This window comes from Colius striatus, chromosome 4 (genome assembly GCF_028858725.1).
Source record: "Colius striatus isolate bColStr4 chromosome 4, bColStr4.1.hap1, whole genome shotgun sequence".
Classification (NCBI taxonomy): domain Eukaryota; kingdom Metazoa; phylum Chordata; class Aves; order Coliiformes; family Coliidae; genus Colius; species Colius striatus.
In genome coordinates, this window is record NC_084762.1 from 14864265 (window position 1) to 14880474 (window position 16210).

The following is a 16210-nucleotide window of genomic DNA, read 5'->3' on the forward strand; positions in this document are numbered from 1 at the left end:
GGAAGAAAACCTCCCTTAACGTGCTGGCCACAGTCTTCTTCATGCATCCCAGAATGCCATTGGTCTTCTTGGCCACGAGGGCACATTGATGGCTTATGGTTAGTTTGTTGTTAACCAGGATTCCCAGGTCTCTCTTTGCAGAGCTGCTCTCCAGCAGGTCAATCCCCAGCCTGTACTGGTACATGGGGTTGTTCCTCCCCAGGTGCAGGACTCTGCACTTGTCCTTATTGAACCTCATGAGGTTCCTCTCTGCCCAGCTCTCTCCCACTGAATGGCAGCACAGTCAGCAACTTTCACTCATTACTAAACTTTTGCCCCAAACTGTTACCAGACATCATAGACAGCATCTTTTTTCTAGTAATCCGACAAAAAGGAGGTATTCAAAAGCTGAGAAATATTACAAACAAATCCATTCTTGTCATAACAAAATAAATAGCCTTTTGGTTCTGTGATAATATATCAGACTTAGCACTGTAGCTGTTGTCTATGAAAGCAAATTAGCTTGTACAATTTAGTTTACAGCAAAGCATTCTTTTGTCTCCTGTTTAGTCTAAGGTAATTTCCAATGAAGATTTGAGTTGTGCCCTTAACCTTAGGGATTTTTTCCAGTCTGCAATAGTTTGTCTTTCAGTATCTACTGAAACGTTTGCGTGCATATTCCAGACCTGTATCTTGAGGGTACTGTATTTAACAAATGAATCCACAGTGATTAGCTGCAGTGTTCTAGGAATTACTTTGGTATGCGCAGACAACTGGCCCCAAGTTAACTTGGAGAATGGTCAAGAGATAACCCATTAACTTTGGTTTCCTGCAGCCCCAGGCCATTATATTCCACAGAAAAGCAGCAAGATTTAAAAGCATACCATTACAAAATCAGCATGAAAATCCTATTAAAACTCACAGCACATCAGGTTTATATGAAGGTTACCAAGGTACATATTATCATTGCCTATGAACACGCACACACATAAACACATGGGCAGAGCCAGATAGTGACATTTGTTCTAAAGAACTTTTCTTCTATGTTAAGCAAAAAGGGGGGAAAAGGAAAATCTTTTTCTACATCACTAGGTGTAACTTTCTGTGTTACTTGGCATCAGAAAATGGCAACTGGGCTGCACACTGACCTAGATTATCTGACTTTGGATGGCACATTTGAAAAAAACAAAAAAAAGCAGAAACAAAAAAAAAGCATGTAACAGTAAGAGCCAGATTGCCCAAGTATTGTGCTGTTTGATTTATATGTCTTCACCAAGTGTTAACATCTGCAGATGGTTGCCTAGCTACAGGAAAATTAAGTTAAGGTCTATGCTGAGCACCAGGTGTGTAACATGGCCCATGCAAGCCTGCAGGATCCATACTGGGAAGGTGTCAGGGCACACTGCAGTCTTGACATACTCTTGAGATACAGGCTTTCCTTTCTGTTTTTAAAACCAAGGTACAGGGACACAGAGGATGGAGGGGAGAGAGGAGTTACATGGCTGGGCTCCTGCTTTACATATACATTTAGTTATAATCTTGGGGATTCGAATCAGATGACACAAGATATGTTGAGTATAGTGAGAAACTGAATGGATCTCAGTTACATAGCTAGCCTTTTTACTTCTCCAGTGTCATTCTCTGTAAAGCTCTAATAACAGAAAGCACTGTTAACATACACCCACGAGTGGTGCAGATTGAAGTTTTTCTGCTACATTATCATTTTATATTAATGTGCAAATAATTTCCTATAGAAGAAACACTTTTCTTCTCAATTTACCAGTTTGTTATGAGAACAAGAATGTGGAATGTTGAATCTGCCCATAGATGCAGCAGCAAGAAAATTTTCTTCACTATGACTTTTTTAAGATATTTCTACATGGGGTTAAAGTCTGTGAAATAAGAAATATTATCGTTCAAAAGTTTCTTGCACAGTTCTGCATGCATATTTCAATACTGATCTGCACAACATGGTCAGCTTTTGGTCATCTGCAGAAGTGAATCAGCCAATAGCATCAATATTTTGTGACAGCTGCAAACAAAGACTAAAATGAAACCATTAAATTGATTTGCACTGGTAGAAACCGAACACAGATATCCGCAAAGTAATAGCTAATGTGTGGATCTTCTGTTTAACATCATCCAGAGTATGTGTGTGTGTGTACTCTTGTATTTATGCATCTTTCTTTTTAGCTATCAGCACTCATAAACTTCTCTGGAAAGTAGATAAGAAGGAAGATCATGATAAGCAATGCTTTGGGTGTTAGTGATAGAAATCAGGCATGCTGCCAATATGATGGAATTTAGAGCCTATGCCTCGGTGTGGTGCTTATGTTTTCTTCCTCCAAGAAACTGCTGCATGTAGCCTTAGATTAATGGGAATGTGAAAACAATCACCTTTAATTTTATGCAGCTAATATTTCAGAAAATATCAAAACAATTGATGTAGTATGTAATGAACTAGAGAGTACAATCTTAGTTACTTTTATCTTTCTATGCACAGGAGAAATTACCAAAACTGTCCAGCTACTTTAAGGTAAGTCTCTTCCTAAAATGATTCAACAGTACAATATGTGACCATCTTATGAACTTAATTTAACACTGTTGTCCCTGGACACAAAATGAACTTCAATCACATAGACAGAATGAATTTGGTTTTAACTGTTGTCATGATTACAGGTCTAGCTGCACAGCTGTCATCCTTTTGGTCTCTGTAAGTGCATTCACTGAAGTACCAATTTTCAGGCTTTTACCAGTAGTAAATCAGAAATTATCTTAAACACAGTGCATGCTTATCTACTGTAGTTACTCATACTCAGAGGTCTGTGAGCAGCAATGAGTACAGGGATCAGTCAACTTTTTGTAACCAAGCAGTATTTGTTTAAGTTAAGAAAGAATGCAGCTAAAAATGACTTCAAAGAAGAAGGCAGCACACAAGACTACATTTTCTGTTCTTTTCCAATGGCCTAGAGTGGACCAGAACTTTCAAGAAAACCTTTAAAAAAATCTTTGCTGATGAGTCCCTATGTTTCTGTCTATTAATCTTCTGCTTGAGAAAAAAAGGGAGATGCCTTTAAATTGCAATAGTGATTTTGTTTTTACTGTTCTGGGACAGTAAGTGGTACAACAGATGGATGAATGGATGGATGGATAGGGACAACTTAAAATTGAAATCAAGGTTTTTTGAATAAATCAGTTTGCTTGAAGATGGACTTACCTCATCAGTTTTTCCTGTTAGCTTCCATACATCTCAAATTAAACCATAATAATGTAACCAGGATATAGTTTTCATAAATTTGTAAAGCATACACTTAATTCCATGAAAGCTGCATTCTTGAATAAAGGTGCTATTTTTTTATGTGTTTTAACTAGATTTGAAAATAGCTGTCTTTCAGGATAAGAAGTAACCACTGGAATTTCAATACTATGTTGTAGTCCTAAAATCTTTACTGCTCTTTGGGAATATCTTATTGCCGTGTTTTAGAGAATATGGGTAGAAATGGATGCAGCTGCACCTACTTCAAAGTACCATTGAGATATTTTAGATTCTCTGATCCTCAAAGGATGTGGCTGTGTGCTAAACTTTCTCCTTTATGGTCAAATACGTTCAGTTACGTAAGACTACAATGTAGCTATATTTAAGCATGGGAATTTTAGTCTCCATAGTTGCGTCTGTAGTTGTAGAAGAGAGCTGTTTGTTCCTGTAGTTGTAGGAGACAAACTTTGGTCTATTATTTTATATCCTGATGAAAGTGATCAGCAGCATGCAAGCAAAGAATGAAATATTGCTTAGTTAAATCAATTTCCATGCATCTCTTGATTTTTGTCATGTTTGGCATTTAGGTTATCAAAGCTATTTACTTGTCAACAAAGATTTGTTTCCTCATGACCTGTCTTATCCTCTTCTATGATTTGGAAAGGAACGCATACTGAATTACTTTAGGTTGTGATGTTCAAATGAGCAGGATTAGGATTTGACTACAAAATCGAGGAGAGAGAGAAGCTGAGCTGAAAAACATAGTGCATCACATGAAAATATCAATACTGCGAGAGCAAAGAGCAGAGAATCATAGAATCTTAGAATCATTCACATTGGAAAAAATCATTTACATTGGAAAAGATCTTTAAGATAATCAAGTCCCACTCTTAACACTGCCAAGTCTACCATTAAACTACACATCCCTAAGCACCACAGCTACTCATCTTTTAAATACCTCCAGGGTATTTCCCCAAGCCTGTAACAGTGCATGGGATTGTTGTGACCCAAGTGCAGGATCTGGCACTTGGCCTTATTGAACCTCATACAATTGGCCTTGGCCCATTGATCCAGCCTGTCTAGGTCTTTCTGAAGAGCCTTCCTGCCCTCAAGCAGATCAACACTCCTACCCAGCTTGATGTTTACAGTAATTTACTGTGCATGAACTTGATCCCCTCATTCATATTGTTTACAAAGATATTAAGCAGAACAGGCCCATCACTGAGCCCTGGGGAACACCACTTGTGACCAGCCACCAACTGGATTTAACTCTACTCACCACCTGTCTCTAGGCCTGGCTATTCAGCCAAGTTTTTTACCCAGTGAAGAGATTATCCACTATATATGGAGCTGAGTATAAGGGGAAATGTATTTTGTGGTTTTGGAGTTTTCTGAATAAATCCATAGAGATCAGGAGGCAGCTGCATTATTCACTGTTCAGTGCATGTTGTCTTCTACCACTGTGCCCATCAGAAAGTGTGACTCATTTAAGTCATAACAGACAAACCAGCTTTTCAGCTTCAGTCTCCTAGCTTGATTTCTTGAAGTCTTCCATTGTTAAGCTTTGGTATTGGTCAAGTTGATAGCTATTAAAACCATAGTGCCCTAAAGATGATGATCCATGCTTATTTATAAGATACGCTCGGGATTCTACTGCTGAGAAGACCCAGTGGTGGTGGTAGTGTATGCACATATATGCATGGATAAGTTAAAAAGGGTTGAATCTCTCTCTGTCCTTTATGTATGAGAGCCAAAAGAGCAGAAGGAGGGACATTAGCAAAGTAGTAGTGTGAGGAAAAATCTCAGTACTACTCACTGTTCAGTACTTTGAGGAGAGAGTTTGCACCAGATTTAAATGGGGAATTAGATACAAATAAATGAAAGAGGTTACTGACTTTTATGTTAATTACATGATGTGAATCTGACAGACAGTGGCTATTGAGGATGGGAAAAGTTTCTTCTATGATCCCCTTTCTTCACTTTTTCATCATATTTGAAGATTGGAGTATGACAGTTTTTCTCATTCTTATCCCCACATAATTCCTATTCAACATTTTAATAACTAGACTGTGGGTAAAATGTGAGTGAATGTCATCATTACTGCAAAGAGGAAAACACAAAGGGGGGAATTAAAGGCAAAGTTTCAATTCTAATACAAGGAGCTTGGGCTGAACCTGTCACAAATTTCTAGCTATTTGAGATGATTCTACCCTCAGTTTTTGTAATTAAAATGAAGTAAACCACACAGACTAATAAAAATATATTGCACAATTTAGATGCTATGGAAATTTCTGTACCTATACATATAGCCATGAACTGAAACTTGTAGAAAGGATTCAGATCAAAAGCCATATTAAAGTAGAGAGGAGAAAAAGGGAAATTATTCCATCTGACTTCCCTTGTCCTCATACTAATGTTAACCAATGTCACATGCATTCCTGAGCCATATAAAGTTATGGAGCCTGCCTTCATCCAGTCTGGCAATGCAAGATCTCGTAATTGTTATCACAAGAAAATTAAGTCTTCCCAACTGAACATTTAGGTTATGTGCTCCACAAAAAAAACCCAATAGAACAAAAGGCAGTACACATTTGTGGATATGGATAAATATGTGGTTTGGCAATTGCTCCTGACAGTTTTATCATTCTACAGAATCTGTTAGGGCATTGTAATTTTCTATTGATTGCTCAAAAAGTTTCATATACAAGAAATACTTTTCTTTTTTTTTCAATTGCAAAACAATCCAGAAGTAAGTTTCCTACTGGCTGTGCTTATTTTTCTCTAGACTGCTCACAAACATCTTACTAAAAGCTCCACAAAGTTTCTGGAATTTCCACATCATATAAATCCTCTAAAATTCCCTAAATGGTAGTCTTTGCAAAAATTCTATTTCAAAGAATAGGACAAACATCAGTCAGTGTCTACAGAACCCAAATATATTTCCTTAAAAATAACTCTCAATTTCTTTGTAAAATAGAAATGTACAATAGACAGAATTTTTAAATTAACCTCTAGATCTCAATTAGTAAAATTTGGTTGCAGTATTCAACAGGTTCAGAGCATTTATGTTGTCAGTAGTTTCTGTAAGGAAAGCTTTTGACAGGCCCTCAATTAAAACATGTTAAAGAACAAAGTTATCCTGTGTATTTCAAGTATTTGGCTGTGTGTTTTGTAGGATTTTTGGGGGAAGGAGGGGGTGATAGTTTTATTTCTTCTCCTCCTGGACTGGATTAAATCAGTTTTAAATGTAAATTACGTATTGGGGTTTTCTGTTTCTTTCCTGTTTAGTGCTCCTTTTGGAATTGATACTGCTTGCTTAGATGACTGTAAAGCTACAATTAGAAAATACCTAAATATAAAATAGATTCATGAGTGTATCTTGGGAAGGTAGTATTATGGATGGAGAGCTGTCATCACATCCTTCACAATTACATTATCATGTGCTCCTGGGGTGTACACCTGTGGCTTGTTGGCAAGGCATTTAATTCTAAGGACTATTGAACACCATGCATTTTCATAGTGGATCAGTGGAAAGTTATTTAACACAGGTGTTTCTGTAATTGTGATACATTGGGAGATTCACAGTGTTCAGTAGCCTTCAAAATTACACCCTCCACCTGTGTGGCTAAGTAGTTTAGAAATACTTCACTCACATTGGTAATAAGGTGTATTGTGTTAGAGTTAGGCACCTGTGTGCATTTATGCTCAGACATGGTTCAAGCATGTTGCAATCAAATTCCTCAGGTTTGTTATATTTAGTATTCCTAACTATTTGTGCTCTTAAAGGCCCAGTACCTAGAAGCTACCAGATTAGTCTTTTCATTTTCTTTTAGAGACATGTTGCCAATCCTCCTGGCTATGGACTTGAAGAAATCAAACAAAAACTCGAGAGATATTATATCATGAAACATTGGCTCGACTTTAGTTCTGTGTAAGACTAAATATTTTGACATGTGGATTAATTATGGATTGAAAGAGTATCAGCAGAGCTGAGACTGGAGGTGCTTGTGATGGCTGTGTCATCTTTTTTAAAGGTTTGCTTCTTTTTTTCCCTTTTTTCTTTTTTCAGAGTAAACAGAAGGCTCTTTCCACTTCTGTTGTGAAATGTTTATATTTGAAATGGCAGCTGGAATTCAACCAGAGCCTCAGCTTTGCAAAGGAGAAAACAAGTGCTGCTCCTGAGATCCACCAGGCACCGTGGAGTGGCCGGTTCAACTGGCAGGCAGAGTCTGTGAGAAATAGAGTCCTACTGCAGCATTACCGGTATCTCACATCTCACCCATAGGGGAAATAGCAACAGGTAACTATGTTCTTTTCAGAAGATGGTTAGCTATACCTTGCTTCTGTGTAATGTGCTAGATTCTAGTACCTGTGTATTTGGACACATATCTTCCTTGAGCTTTTTCTTGTCTCAGTTGTGTAGCTTTTGCTTGGTATTGACACTGGAAGGGACAGCCTGAATTATGAGTTGCAGCAAGTACTATTCAATCACTGGCAATTGGTTTTTTTGTTACTCTTCTGAACGGACTTTGAAGAGAGCAGTAAAGCTGATATCTGATAAATCAATTGTATCTCTAACCAGAGTGGTGTTGAGCTTTTCAATTAGGAGTTTGTGTGAATTCCCTATTTAGGAGCTAATTAGTTTTTAGGCCATTGGAGTATTTTGTTTTGTTTCTTTGTTTTCTTAGCTTGATTCTTAGAAACAGCCAAACTGAAACTTCCCCAAAACTTTCACTAGAGGTTGAGATGTGGGGGTTTGGCAAAGCTATGTTTTACTAAGCAGGAGGCCATGAGAAGGTCAGGCAATTATAATAGGTGGTGCTAAGCTGATTTGTTGCTATGTCATTCCTGTTTCACAGCTGTGTGTTTTAATTGATGTCTGTGTAGCTATCACAGCAGTTAAATTAAATTAGCTGAAATTAAGATGAAATATTTTTTTTAAAAAGGAAATTGAAGCATACTATCAAAAGCTAAAATTTTAAAAAATTGAAGAGAATTTGGTCCAATATGAGAGGTGATGTTTCAAGGACTATCACACCAAGCATGGCAGAAGGCCTGCATGGATCAACAAGGAACCCCTGATTGAGCTCAACTAGATAAAGGAAGAACACAGAAGGTGAAAGTAGGGATGGGGTAGCTGGTAGGAATGCAGAAGCACTGCTCAAGTAGGCAGGGACAGAGCTAGGAAAGCCAAAGCTCAGCTGGAGTTGGAACTAGCAATGGATGTGAAGGGCAGCCAGAAGTGCTTGTATAGGCACACTGGCACCAAAGGAAGGTGAAAGAAATGTGGGACTACTTCTCAGTACAGCTGGAAAGATAGACAAATGACATGGAGAACGCCAAGGTGCCCAGTACTGTTTTACCTGTTTCTGTATATTCACTGCTTAGATTTGCTCATATACCTCCCTAATTCCTCAAGTCTCTTAGAATCTGTGGGAGAAAAACATTACCAAGAATAGACGTAAGATCAAATGAAGGTGTAGTTAACATACACAAGGTCAAGAGGACAGATAGAATGCATGCAAGAGTGTTAAGGGAGTTAACTACTGTCTTTGTGAGGTTGCTGATAATTTGAAAAATGGGAATGATACCACCACCTTAAAGATGGGGAAGAAGAAGGATCCACAGGTCAATCACCCTCACTTCGTGTCCTGGGAATTCTTCACGAACAAAGAGATGCTTGTACAGAGTGTACTTTCTGGACAACAGCAGCCTGAAGAAAGGCTGGAGGGTTCAAAAGACCACACAAACCAGAGAAAATGGATGACAAGAGCTGAATCAAGTTCAGCTTTAGTAAATATAGGCTTCTGTATCTAGGGTGAAATGAACTCATACAGTACTACAGTCTTAGTGCTAGCTGGCTAGAATATGGCTTTGTAGAATGCAGTACCTGGGCTTCCCTGTGGAAAACCAGTTGAACTGGAGGAGTAAGCAGTGCATCCTTGCAGCAATGAAGGCCATCTGCATACTTGAATAGGTCAGACAACAGTTCTAGCAATGGGAATCCTGTGCCCTACTCAACTCTTGTAAGATCAAAAATGAAGTACTGTTGGAGAGCTTGGGGCTCTCCAGTACAACAGCATTGACGTACTACTGGGACAATATTGAAAGCCAGAGCCAGGTTGTACTCAGAGGTGCACAGTGGAAGCAGGAGAGGAAATGAATGCAAACTGGAACATGGGGAAATTCTGACTAGATACAAGGAAAATGTTTTTGCAGTAACAATGGTAAAATAGATGGAGCAAGTGTCCAGGGAGGTTGTGAGATTTCTGCTTTTGGAGTTATTTAAACTCAGATGGATGCTATCCTGAGCAACTCTAAGATGTTGGACTAGATCTGGACAACTAGATCTCCGGAGGTCCCTTCCAACCTATGTTTTTCTATGATTCTGTAGAAATTATTGTACTCTATGGAAGACAATGGTGGGGGAATTGTGCTCATAGTGACAAGGATGCAGATTTACTTTAATTCTGTTGTAAAATTTATATACTCTATATTTTACAGTTAGTAAAACACATAATTTTCTTAAGTAGAATGCATCACTTTAACTCCTAGATAGTATGCAGTTTTTACAACATTAAGTTCTGCTAAGGTCTTCCAGAATATTGGCTATCTAGAAGTTAGCTTCCATATGGAACATTTGTTCAAATACCCTATGTGGCGCTTTTTTTAAATAAGACTTTATCAAATACACTATAAACAGACTGCTAATAAATCGAAAATTAGAAGGAAAAAGAAAATAATGAGAAGGTATCTCTGTCTAGTTTGAAATTATATTTTACTAAAAATATTTCCAAGCAGCACTCATAGCAAGGAAGTAAGGTGATAAATGAAGACTAAAATACAGACCCATAGCCAAGAGTGTTAAACTAAAAAAAAATAAGTAACCCTAAATCAATGCCAAACACCTTCCTAAGCCTTTTGGGGCAGGAAGAGAAAAAAGGAAGGAGTGTATTTTTTGTGAGAATAAGAATTATTGAAAAATATTTATTCAAGTCCTTAAAAGTTCCTATATATAAGTTCAGTCTGCTACTATGAGAATTAATGTTGATATAGTTCCCCTGAAGGTCCTAAAGTTGAGTCGAGGAACAATGGGTACACTCTTACAGAATGCCATCCAGTTGTTGCTTTTTTAAATTTGTTCAGCCTGTTAAAAAAAACCCAAAAAAACTGACTCCTGAGCGTCCTCTAGTGTCCTAAATGTAGAAAGAAGTAATGTATGCTCAAAGCAAAGTATAGAAATATTGATGGAATGCACATCTTGCTAAAGATACATTTTTAAACGTGGACTATTTTTTTTATTCCTTAATTTTCATACATTCACATCCTCATGTGTTTTCCTGGGTTTCTGGCTGGTAAGAGACGTAACAGCTCAGCTATGTTATCTGACACACATTAGCAACAGAAACTACAAGCAAACATGCAGATTCTCCGCTTCACCTTTCTGGCTCATCCCAATTAACTAGTTACATTTATCTTGTTCATACCCATGCATGAAAATTGAAGAAAGCAATTATTAAGGAAGTTTATAGTTATACCTGAGTCCACTTGGCAAATTGATACTGTGGCATCTCAGTGATACTCTTATGTTTTTAGACAATTCTTTCAATGAATAATCTGATTTTTCCAGATATCTTAATCACACTACAACACCACACAATTTCTATCAGACTTCATTATAAACCTCATCATTGGTCTGAATACTTTTTTCCTTATAAGCTGTGTGTGCAGTGATGGCAGTATTGAATTTATATATTTGTTCATGACCATACTTTTATTTTCTGTCAATTGCAATTCTACTTCACATTTCTTCTCTTTTTAAAAAAAAAAAGTTATTAACATATAAGTTCAATAGAAAAGCATTTACATTTTCTTGGGTTAGCCTTAAGTTTTATATATATAAATATATATACAGACACACACACACAAATATAGGTTTAAGTCAAAAGGAACTGACATAATAATTATATTCCTTCCTTGCTCACTTTTACTCTTAGTGACAAAAGCCAAGAGGGACTATGTCTTTTCTAATTATTTCATTTGGATCAGGTCCTCTTTAAAAGTCTGTCAAAGTTGATAAAAATACTTTTTGTTATGATGCTTAATTTCATTTTTATATACTACAATCAATGCCAGTTTAGACTCTTATATGACTTATTTTACTCATCTAGAGGAGGGAAATAGAATTCTGCCTTAATTTGAATTTAGAAGAAATCAGCCCCCTCCCCAAATCCCAAATCCAACTAAGAAAGATAATTATCAAGCTATAGTCTCTTGCTGTATAATGGGGAAATTCATATTAATGCTACTGAAGTCTTTTCAGTCTAACCAAAGTAGCATTAGCACCTTGTAACATGTGTAATTAAACAATCATGGATTACTATTTCTCATAACAAAACTACTTTTTGCAAGCAAGAATTTGGTGGTGTTTGTCCCCTTTCTTCTCTCTCATATACTGATATTAATAAACTAAATGTTTACTTTTAATCTACCTCCACATAAAAACTGATTCCCTAAAGTCACATTTAGTAAGAAATAAGTGTATCATTTTCTTCCGGGGAAAAAAGTAGAAGAAAGAAGTATATTCATTATAAAATGCTGCTGCTTCGATATGAAAAGGCATCTGAACTGAAAACAGTTCATGGTTAATGAAATGTGTAGTCAAGGTCAGAGTAATGCTGTCTTTTGTGTTTTTATGTATGATGAATTTACTCCTCCTTTCCATTTACCCCCAAAAGTCAGAAAATATCTTAAATTACCTTGAAGTAGCAGCAGAGTTAGCTTTAAAATACCATACTCAAATGTTCTCTGTTGTGTCTGATTTTCAGGCCCTGTGGCCAAAAAGATAATATGACAACTTAAGAAAAGAATTTTCTTCATTGACTCCTCCTTAAAAGTTTAACCTTCTGACAGGTTAAACAGGAACAGTACAGGAGAGGCAGACAGAACAGAAAAGACATTTTTACACAACACAGTGTCATATCAGAGAGAAGGGTCAGGTTCCCAACCCTAAATCCTGATATGCCTGGGGAAGGGTGAGGTTTTATACTTAGGGAAAGATTTCCAGACCCACAGCAGAATCGTGATACCTTGCACCTGTGCCCAGAGAGAAGTCAGGGAAACTAAGTGCCAAACAGTTTCATAGTCATTGTCTGATTTACAAATTCCAAACTGGATATTCTCTTTGAATGTCTAATGCTTTCCGAAATCTGCCAGAATTTTTAAGTACAGTTTATAAATTTTTAAGCACTGTGTAAAACTTTCCACTGCAGCTGGAAAATAATCAGCCTTTGCTTAAGGTATTAAGTTAGCAATTTTCCATCAGAACAAATTCATTAGAATTTGTATGAGGCAAAGATATTAGTTTTATATGATTCCACTCAGCAAATTCAGAGATAAAGTTAATTTTTAGTGTAAGCAGGGTTGTTGATCAAAACCAGGTTTCCACATTTGTGTTTCTTTTTTAGTTCACAAGTGGCTTGTAGTAAAATCACTAGATTTTCTTTCCAGGATCAAGTTTATTATTTGTTTCATTATGTACTGTCATGCTATTCACTTCTACAAGTCTTTTTTAATGATCTTTCATTATAGAAGTATATCTTTAAGAGTGGAAGAAGAAATAGTCAGACCGAGTACCAAACTGTGTATTTCCAGCATGAAATCTGGGAAACTTTGAGGACCTAATAGTAACATTCAATTTGAGAAGGCTATATAATAGAATGTGGATCCAAAATAATCCATTGGTTAATACATTTGAAGCAACAGAAATGGATCTGAGCAAATTGCTCTGCTTTTTCTCTTGTTTCCCCTGGATAAAATAAGATCCCTTCTATATGGCTGCTCTCTAATCACTTCTCACCCAGTTTAAACTTGTGCCCGGCATTACTCTATCATAGGTGCAGAATCCAGTATTTTGACTTGCTAAATTTCATCCCATTAATCATAGCCCAGTGCTCAAATCTGTTCCCTCAGGAGAGTGAACAGCACCTCCTGGTTTAGTATTGTCAGCAAACTGGATAATGGTGCATTCAACTCCTGCATCCATATTGCTGATAAATATATGGGACAGAATTGGCCTTCCTCATTACAGTGAAAACTTTAAACTCACTGTGCCATTTCATTATCACTGTGGTCAAGACAGCCACCTACCATCACATTTCCCATGAATCCTTCCCTATTCAGAAATAATAAGTCTAGGAGGGCATCTTTTCTAGTTGGCGCACTGAGCACCTATGCCAAAAAAATTATATCCTACAAACTTCAAGAATTTCTAAGACCTGCTCATCACAGCGGTATGATATCCCCAGGTGATGACTGGGAACATGAAATCTCCAATAAACACAAGTGCTACCCCAAAAAATTTCTCCCAATTGCCTATATGATAACTCATCAGGACCCACATCCTAGCTGGGTGATCAGTAGGAGACACCCACTACAGTACCGCCTTTGCCTTCCATCCTCCTAATCCTTACCCAGAGGCTCTCAACCACATCATCACTATCTGTAAGAGCTGTGCAATCAAACTTCTCTGTTATTTATAGCATGATACCTCCACTTTGTCTGCCCTGCCTATTACTTCAGAACAGTTGGTAGCCCTCCAACCCAACACTTCAATCACAGGACTCATTCCACCAAGTCTTACTAACATCAATATCATAGCTTTGGGAGCTTACTAACACTTCCACTTTACCCTGTTCGCTTCTCAGACTTCATGAGTTTGTGTACAAACATCTCCAATATGCTGCTGAGCCCTCTGGGCTCCCAGGAGCACTGTAAGTATTCCTACTAGAATTGCCACCCTCAGGCAATGCCATGCCAATCCTTGACTTCCCTACTGCACTTCTGTTAGTATGCCCTTTCTGCACTGATTCCAGTTTAAGGCTCTCTGGATCAAGCCTATCAGCTTTTACTCAAAGACTCATCTTCCCCATCAGGACAGGTGAATCCCATTAGGTCTCAGCATACCTTTTCTCTTGAAGGTTGATCCACAGTTTAAAACCCTAAAGTTCTTGCAGTGCCAAGTGTCATATCATTCAGTGTCATCCACTGTCAGAAAGGATGCTGATGACTTCAGCTTCTAGATGCAAAGGTAAGATCTCAGGAGATAGCAATATTATAGGTGAGTAAGAAAGGTAACAATGCATTTCAGTTCAGGTGCCTTTTGTATTTGCCGGTAAGGAACTTCCATTATCTGACTAAAACTACATTTTTTGTGGCTGTAAAATCCTGTCACCTGCAGACATACAAACTATTTACACTGTCGTGAAGTGCTATCCAAACATTGAGCTTTTCATGGTGCAGAGAACAGATTATTAAACAGTGAGGTTTTACCAATCTTTTTGTATGTGAACTGAAAGCAAGGAGCTATCCTCACATTGCTCAGTTACAGGAAAGGTCAGCTGAAGTTTGCTTCTGTTGTTTGAGCAGTGCTTGGCATTCTCTTCTTACCCTCCCTCTACTCCATAAATCATCGCACACAGAAAGGTCAGGAACAGAGAGGTAAGATACCAGCTAAATGAAGAACAAAAGATTCCTCTCCTCCTGGAAACTGTCAGAGCAGAAAGGGAATTTCCTGAACCCTTTTGGGATAAGAAAGAAGATTTGAGATAGTTTAAATGTTTGTGTTATACATTGTACAATTCAACTGGTTGGATTAAGCTCACATCCTTGTATAAATAAAGGAATTAACTTAGTGTAAAGATGTCCAAAGCCACAGAATAGTTACAGCTGACTTTTTCTTTCATTTAATCTGTGCTTATTTCTATTTATAGCATGTGGATTTTTTTCTCCCTGCTCTCTTTTCCTTTAGCTGACCTAATCTTTACTTGTGTTCCTGAATATGAGAAAGGACAGAGGTGAATCGAAAAAAAAGAGGATGGCTGTCGTAATTCTCTTAACCTGTCACAATAATTCTAAACCAAGTATTTTTAGACTTATAGCTTCTTCTAAAAGACTGAGACATAACTATCTTCTAAATTTTCAATCACTGCAAAAGGCCACATAGAGAAAAGTATGGCAAACAAAAGGAGATTTTTTATTGCTTAGCTCCTTACTCATTTTCGTTAGACGTTTCAGAATAAAGTTTCCTAAATACTTTTTGTCAGAGCATTGGACTTAGAAGCTGATACCAAACTCAGAATGAATTCACTGAAGCTGAGACCCTGAAACATTTGCTCATACAAACTGGGCAGCTTCCTGTATATTTTTGCAGTGTTATAAGGAATTTGGCTGATTTCCTGAACTTTTAGCTCACAGAAATCTCTATGTATCTATGAATCATACCAAATTAGTCAAATATGAGCAAATTTAAATAAATTACTATATCTAATCCATGCTTTTGTGAAAAATAATGCCTTATATGTCTAAGTTAGATGTAGCCACAGCCTTTTCACAGTGATATTTATGGACAATCTCATATCCAGCAAATACCAGTGTAACCTTGGCTAGATATTTGTAAGCTAGTGTATAGGGACTTGCAAGTCTTGAACATTCAGTTCGTGGTTTTATACCTTTTTCTCATGGAATATGTAGTGGAGAAAGGAGACAATTTTTAATTGGTTTAGACTGGGTAAGGTTGGGAGTAATGAATGACTTCCCTCTGTTCCCATCACTATGACAAGTGACCTACCTTACTGTTTATATAAAAATCCTGAAACACTGAATAGTCCTGATGAGAGGTCCTGTGATGACATTTTTGTTTGCAAATATGGTAGAAAAGTGGATTTTCATCAACACATTGTATTTTGTATGTATTATACATACTTATTAAAAGATTTTTTTAATTTATCAAGAAAAGTATTACTTTGAAATATAAATAGCCTACAAGAATTGAAATTCGGAACGTGTTACTCTCAGTGCTGAACAAGTGTGCAAGGTGAACAAATGTGTAGGGGGGAACATCTAAAATACAGAAGGCAAATGTTGCTAATTGAAAATTTTAAGACCTTCTTTCCAGAATGAGACCTGTAGAAGTAT